Here is an 8,171-nt window from a genome sequence, read left to right on the forward strand (position 1 = left end):
AACAACAACAACAAAAAAAAACCTAGATTTTAAGTTACTCATTTCTTACTTAAATGTCTATATATATATATCTATATAATTCTGAATCAGTCAGCTGATAGAATAAGAAGCTTGCTAGAACAAAATTCTTAGCCGAACTCAAGTTTTGCTTCACAGTTTTTCCATGCTTCTGGCTGCTTGACCACTGGAATTAAGTTCAGTCCATTGCTGCTGTTAAGTTTGCTCTATTTCATGTACTTCATCCTACTTGGCTCAGTGTTGAGGGCTTTGATCAGACCCATTTCCAAGTAGACTGAACCTTGGATGTATACTTTCTAGCCTCAGTGCTGCTCTTTTAATGCAGGCTGTCAGGCAGAGGAAGCTGGACTGTGGCCGACAATCTCTCTGCTTCCAGGTGGCATGCAAGAGCTATCTTCTGTGTTCGGATCAAATTAATTTAATTCCCCAGTGAAAGCTCCTGATGTATTTAGTTCACAGTCCATTTGATGGGAGCTGTCTGCTTCCTTTTTTTAACCGTGATAAGAAAAAAACAACACCTTTAAACTTCCAACATAAGTGTCAGTAAAGGCGCTTTACAAATTTGGGTCTAACCACAAAAAGCATGGCAGAAAACTATTTAAGGAATGACAGTAAATTCACTTTAATTTAAAAAAAAATGGACCAGTAGGACAATGATAACCCCAAGAGAAATTTGCAGCCTTCTTTGTATGAGTGGATTTGCCAATAAAAGCAACTAGGCAACTCAATAAAACTAATTAAATTAATCTGTCATCCCCAGGGAACTTAAACAGGGCATGAAATAGGGAAGCAGCGTCAATTCAGAGCTTTTTATTGATGTGTTTTGCTGGATGATTGGAAAGAATTGGTTGGGAGAAAAAATTTGCAGTTTGCTATTGATCATAAATGTAGTAGCCATCTCTGTAACCTTCATTCAATGTAGTATAGAATCAAATGCCATACAGAGCTCCTAAATGCAGAAAAAAAGACATAGAGATGCAAGCACAATGGATTATTTTTGAAATTATTTTTCTTTCCTGTGATGCCTCTCTTACTGAGCAATTTTAAAAGATTTTCAGATGGAAGAAGATGTATTTTTATCTGTGCTTGACTTAGATTATATCATTCTGGAATCAAAGGAAGGAAAATATTTAGTAGTTTTGCTGTTGATGTTTTGGTACACGTTTCAGCCTGTAGTGGTATATTGGCTGTGGTTGAATTCTGTTATACTATATGAAATAATAAGGCAGGATGAACCCTTGCTCTACCTTCTCACCTTGCCTTGAAAGGCATCAAACTGTGCTAAATGCAGCTGTTGGCTGTTTCATGACACTCCAGTGAGGTGAGGAAACACTGTTAGCTCTCTTTTTCTAGATGAAGAAATAGCACAAAGCAAGCATCAGAGATGAGAGCCATATAAGGGCTTGACAGGACAACCAGAAAGAATAACTGTGACCTCAAATTGTGTTTAGTGTTGAACTTTCCATAAAATTGTGGGTTTTTTTCTTTTTTCTTTTTTTCCTTCTGTGTCCAGTATGAAATCACATAGAAATGGCTACTTTCAAAGAAGAATGTATTTGCCATTTGTTAAAAACAGGCCACTCTGAAGATAACTTAATATCTTAATTATGATGACCAAAATCAAGTATTTTTTAAAATACTTGGGATCTGTGATTCTTTTGAAGTTTGTTCCTTCCTGCTGCAATCTTTTTATTAATATTACTTGTTAAATAAGTAATACCTTTTGTGGATGTCAGATGCTTTAATCTGACACAGTTTGTTGTTCCTTACAGTGCTTACCTACTTATCTGCTTGCGCTGAATTCTTCTAGAATGCAATTACACAGAAGGTTTTTAAAACTAACACTGTTCTGATTTATTAGACTGCAAAACAAACAATCAAAAGCCTCCAAGTGTAGAAATAATTCTAAATGCCTTGTTTTTTTAGCTGACATTCCAAGTATGGCTCAAAAGTGTGGAGTTCCTGTATACTGCATGAGAATTCTCCTGTTAGCTACTGTCAAATTTAAATTTTCCTAAACTATCCCTCAAACACAGTTTCTTAGCACTCTCTGCACTCAGATAAGGGTGGTGCAGATTTTCTGAAGGCATCGGAAGCATTCCCACCTTTATCAGCATCTGGAAGTTCAACTTCAAGTTCTCTCAGAACATATTTTTCCCCCACAGCATGAAACTAAAGAATCAGGTCTAGTGTGTTGGCAATACTTGGTAATGGTAGATGCCTCATGGTCCTGGCAGTATTAAGAGGTGTTTCTCCCTTACTTGAACTGAGCTGGTTAATAGCAGCTGAGAATCTGCCCTAAAATGTCTGTCGTGGTTTTCTGAAAATTTTAAAGATTACTGTTGGTCATTACCTTTTGGAAGAAACAGGATTTTGTTCATGGAGGCTGCTGAGATGCTCAAATGCACAGCTGTTATGTTGCTTAACCAATGGCATTACAGTATTCAAATGGAGAAGGTATCTGACACCAGCACTGTTGATCTGTGGAAGAATAATACATGTATTTAAATGATCAGCTTGGATGAATGTGGTATAAACAGGAAATATTGCCACTCTTCTAACACTGACAATAACTAAAACCCAACAGAGACATAGATATTGATACAGATAAACAGTACATAAAAACACAGCATATAGATTCCATTAAGGAGAAGTGGAGAGATACTGATGTAGTAAAAGAACAGTTAAACTTTTGAAAATGAAGAGCTGATTTAGTTATGAATAAGTACTGCTGTGCATTAAGCTAAAGCAAATGCGTGGGTGGTTGAAATATGCTTGATGTAACCAACAGTCATTCTTCTTTCCCCGGAAGAAATAGGTACAGAAAGTCCTCTCCTGTCTGTTTTTTAATTTTTTTTTTTAATTTAAAAATATGTTAAAGTAAAATATGCAAAAATGGCAGTTAGAAGTAATAACTTAAAAAATTACATGTTACTTGTCCCAGTCTACAGAATATTTATTTATCCTAGCTGAGGACACAGAATCATAGAATCATAGAATTGCTCAGGTTGGAAAAGTCCTTGAAGATCATGAAGTCCAAATGCAACCTAACCAAATTAGCCTAACTAACAACCTTGCACTAAATCATGTCCCCGAGCACCACGTACAAACAGTTTTTAAACACATCCAAGGATGGTGACTGCACCACCTCCCTGGGGAGCCTATTCCAGTGCTTAACAACCCTTTCTGAAAAGATGTGTTTCCTGATATCCAACCTGTCCTTATTCTGGCACAACTTGAGGCCATTTCAACTCGTCCTGTCACCAATGAGAAGAGAAAAACCCTGCTCTCTGTGTAAGCACCTTTCAGATATTGGAGGAGAGCAATAAAGTCTCCCTTCAGCCTCCTTTCCCCAGACTGAACAGCCCCAGTCCCTTCAGTTGCTTGACATCGCATTGTGAACTTTCATTAGAACATTGGTATTAGTGAGCAAAGAATCAAGGCTATATTATTGAACATAGTAAAAATTGATCTTCTAAATGAAACAAACAAACAAAAAAACATAGAGGCAAATAGTGCTTTTGGATGATTGTGATTTAATCAGGGTAAAATCAAATATGTAAGGAAAGGGCTATACTGATTGAATCTCTGTTCTGGCATAAGCAGAAGAGAGTTCCATAGACATCCATTACACTGCTGCAAGGTTGCAGTGAGGGAAAAGGGAACCAGCAGCATAAAACTCCCTGTTAGTCAAATAGGAGGAGAAATGCAGAAATGGAAGACAACAATGTTTGACATACTTGCCTCAGTGTGCAAATTAATATTCATAACATGTCTTGAAAGTGCAGTAAGTTGTTATTTTCTCAGCTTCGCAGATTGAGTAACTTTGACAGAGGAGTTCTGCTTTTAGTGTTGCTATGGGATTGGTGCCATTGAAATTATTGAGAGTTTTAGCTGAGAAAGATTTGAATAGGACTTTAGCAATTTGGGTGTCTAAGAGTTAGATAATTCAGATGCCCGTGGCTGGCAGATATGATACAATATCTATGGAAAATCCACTGCCGTTTTGGGTGGCAGCAGAAAGTTAGGCAGGACACCCTAGGGCTCCTAAAACAACACTAGATAACTGCTTAGGCACTTGAATTGCCCTGGAACAGGCAAATAGGTGCCTAATTCCGAAATCCTTCAGGTATTCACTATATGGAGTAGTTGGGTTTTTTCTTGTCAAAATAAGTTGGACAAATTCTGCATTGATTTACAATGATTTATATATTTAAATATAAAAGGAAAAGAAAGATAGCTCAAGAATGTAAATTGGAGCAGATTTTCTTGGCTAAGTAACTAAAATAAAATAGAAGTTCTGTGCTTAGCTGTGCAATATACAAGCAGGGGGAGGCTGCATATTTTGATTAAGGTACTGCAGAGTTATATCTGGGAGCAGGTTTGATTGAATTACAAAAACAAAACAAACAAAAAACAACAACAAAAAAACCTAAGCTTTAAAAATTATCCTCCCAACAAATTGGATTTTCAGGCTTTAAATCTGTTTCTTTCTTGTTACTGCTTGGCATTTAGGGTAAATTACCTGAGCACCATAAAGCTGTATACATAGTTGCTAATAGGTAAATGCAGGTACTTCTACACTGTTTCCCTGTTTTGAAAATCCCAGAGTGATATTTTATGGAAACATTTCAGTTTGTTTATGCTTTATGTGTGTCTGTTTGCTGATGTGTCTGAGATAATAAATAAAATTGAAATTTGTACTCTTGACCTCTGTACAAGACCATTATCATGCTACTGTGAGTAAATTACTTCTTGTTCAGGAGCCCTGCACAAAGAGACTGCATTATTTGAATCCTAGGGGTTCCATCAAAGCATAACTTTGAAGGGATTTGAGGGATTGACAAGTCTTACGCTGTCCAATATTTTGAGAACAAAGAGGTAACTTGGAACTTTGCTGCATTAGCTTTTTTTTTTAAAAAAAAAAAAATAGTTAAAAGGGACCCTATTCTCATCCAGTTTTTATAAACATTTTTTGGAATTAATCCATGGAATTGAAGGAGTGAAATACTTGGTATCTTATGTTGTTTAGTCTGGTGTGTTATCCCAAGCCAGGTACTCTGCAGTATTGATCACTGTGTCTGTTCTTGCTTTGAAATGTTTCAGACCAAGGGACTTTTATCATTCTCCCAGGACTGGGGCTACTATTTCATCTCATAGGTTTCACTGACAGAAAGTTTTTCCTGATAATCCCGATAGCTCTCTTCTCTGGCTTTGTGGTAAGTGACCCCATTATTCTTTGAAATATATGGGTGATCAGTGGACATTTTCAAAAGATTCCCTTCCAAAGTGAAAGACAAAGAGAATTTTAAGCGATATAGAGGATAGATGCTGGACAGAAAGAATGTATCAATGTGATGTACTTTCTGATTGAAACGTTTCTGAAGCCTGCAACATACGTCTGTTCCAATGATGGATATTACTCTTGAGAGACTGAGATTTGCTTTTCTAGAGACCTCAGCTTGTTATTTCATTGTTAAGGTAGTGACAGTGGAATTTCTAAAAAGTAAAATTGAAAATCTGTCTGCATAGTAAATATATGAATCCTTCCATCCTTTCAAACCTCTGCTATTTTTTGTTGCTTTTGTATCTGTTATTTATTTTTCACACATAGCATCTAATGGGGGTGGGGAGGGGGAGGAGTGGGCTATGAGAAAGAGGGGGGCAGACTCTTTAGCAGAATGTGTTGTAACAGAACAAGAGGAAATAGTTTCAAGCAAAAGGAAGGGAGACTTAGACTGAAGAATATGTTTTTTACAATAAGGGTGGTGATGCACTGGCACAAGTTGCCCAGAGATGTGGTGGAAGCCCTGTCCTTGGAGACATTCAAGGTCAGGCTGGATGGGGCTATGAGCACCTGTTCTAGTGTAGGTGTCCCTGTTCATTGCAGGGGAGTTGGACCAAATGACATTTAAAGGTTCCTTCCAACTCAAACAATTCCATGATTCTATGAAAAGCCAGTGCTGTACACATCTGGGTCTTTGCTGTGAATAATGAGTCAATTATCACTTAGCCAAGGGGGGGAAGCTGAGCGAGCCTCTTACTGGCTTGAATGTGACCTGCTTTGCTTTCCATTCTCTTTCAAAAATAAAGACAGAAATGGCTGGAATTCAGAATACTGTCAAAGGAATAAAGCTGAGATATTTCTCTGCAAATTGCCAGTTTCTTTAGATTTAGAAAAATTTGTGTTGTTTTAAACATATTTTTCAAGATAATAACTTACTGCTTACAAAGAGCCTGTTATGTGATGTGTGTGTTGAGAAACTACAGGTATCAGTAGTCATCCGAAGAGTGGATCTCATCTGCCCTGAGGCACACTGTGTGTGCAACATTATGTTTGATTCTCCCATCCCCCTGCCTGTTCTTGTGATATAGCCTTGTTATGCACATGCGTGCATAGCTGATACTTTTACTGAGGAAGCATATAGCAATTTATTTGTGTTTTTTTTTCTTGTCCTTGTAAATTTTTTTTTTCCCTTGCAGTCATTAATCTAGTATCACATTGCAGTTGTGAATGTTTCATCAAAGATAATATTTAATGTTATGTAACATAGCAATGCTGCACTGGTCTTGACCAAAAAAATGTGTCTAACAGCAGCTTATGGCTAGTCTCTTTGGAAAGTGAATGCTATTCTAGCTAGTCTGAAGTAAATGAATGGTGCACAAATACTGTGAATGCTCTTGATTTCTTGTTAGCTCACATAACCTATCAACTTTCTGACTGTGAGAATAGCTCAGATGTCCAGAAAACATAAAATAAGTCATAAAATAACTTTGTGGACTGCTTAATTGTAACCAATGACAACTATTTGTCCTAGGTCTTCTGATGTTAATTGATATGCTTTTATTTGGAGTATTAGGGATCTGTGCTTTGGAGAAGGATTATAGCACAGAAGAATGATCCCAGTGGCACCCAAGATAGACCCTGGCTTATTCAGGTTCTTCACTGGAAGAGTCAGGCATTGGAACAGGCTCCCTAGGACACTGGTCACAGCCCCAGGTTGCCAGAGATCAAGAAGTGTCTGGACAATGCTTTCAGATATATGGTCTGATTTTCTGTGTGGAACTTGGACTTGATGATGCTTATGGGTTCCTTCCAACTTGGGATATTCTATGTTTCTATACATAAGTTTATTCAGAGTCTACTGGCGTAGGAATTATGATGCTGAACATTAAAATTGATGGTGCCTTTTGCCTCTCTGTCAATCTTGCTGAGAAATGTATACTGCTTCCAGAAGCTTTCTTCTGTTTTTCATACATAAAGGGCTCCTAAATATGCACAGTGAGGATACTGGCCCCTCAGTTCCTATTGTTACATTGTGGATACGTGTATTTGGCTGCATAAAGACATTAATATCCTCTTGTGGTTTGTCAGTTTTTAATATTAAACTTTTCAGTTCTTGGTATAAAAAAGGAAGTTCATCCTGTTCTACCACTGTAATAACAAAAGATTGAAGCTTTTTGAGCCGCTAATCACATTTTTCCTGTAAAGTGGGATGACAATATCTTCAAATAGTGGGTGATCACTTTAACCTGTCAAGAGTTCGAAAGAGGGTTTCTGATTTAACACAGCTTGATTTGCATGGCTTGAAAAAGAGAGTGTGTAGGAAGAAGACATTGCCCATATGTAGTGCTGTTTCCAAATATTGTTTTAGGAAAGCACTTGCTAAAAAAGCAAGGAGAAGCCAGATGTCATATCAAGAGACCTGGGATTTAGGAATTATGCAGAGGATCCATCTGTGGTTTGAGTTTTAAAATCTGTTTGCTAGGCTGTTCTGATCTGGTGCAATTTACTTTTTATGAACCTGACTCTTATGAGTACGGACGTAAGGTTATGTCCAGAATGCCAGCCCTTTCTGTGTGTCATAGTAACTGCAGCACAGAGCTGTCTGTGGGGATTAATAAGTCTGTGGGAAAGTGGATGGCTGAATGTACTAACCCCAAGGGCATCATTAAGGCTCTCTGCAAGAATTACTTTAATGCCCATAACATGTAATTTTGCTTTAGAAATGTACTGCAGTGTTTCTTATTCTTATGGAGTAAATCTTTCAAACTAAACCCAAGAAACTTGGTTAAAATCAGCATTTATTTTTTCACGTAGTGCAAAGTTCATCTGGTTCTCCATATTTTATAATGGATTTTTTTTTTTTTTT

General features: G+C 37.3%; 1 protein-coding gene across 6 annotated transcripts in view; it reads left to right on the forward strand.

Moving 5' to 3' along the window:
- The window catches only part of C5H11orf74 (chromosome 5 C11orf74 homolog), a 39,794-nt gene that overhangs the window by 13,905 nt on the left and 17,718 nt on the right, over positions 1-8,171 (forward strand). The window contains exon 2 of one of the 6 annotated variants that reach the window (XM_019615506.1): positions 5,125-5,237. The exons of the other annotated variants lie outside the window; for them this stretch is intronic. The gene's annotated coding sequence lies outside the window, so the exon portion shown is untranslated. The remainder of the gene's footprint in view (positions 1-5,124; positions 5,238-8,171) is intronic. 6 annotated transcript variants of the gene reach the window in all.

Source organism: Meleagris gallopavo, chromosome 5 (assembly GCF_000146605.3).
Source record: "Meleagris gallopavo isolate NT-WF06-2002-E0010 breed Aviagen turkey brand Nicholas breeding stock chromosome 5, Turkey_5.1, whole genome shotgun sequence".
Classification (NCBI taxonomy): domain Eukaryota; kingdom Metazoa; phylum Chordata; class Aves; order Galliformes; family Phasianidae; genus Meleagris; species Meleagris gallopavo.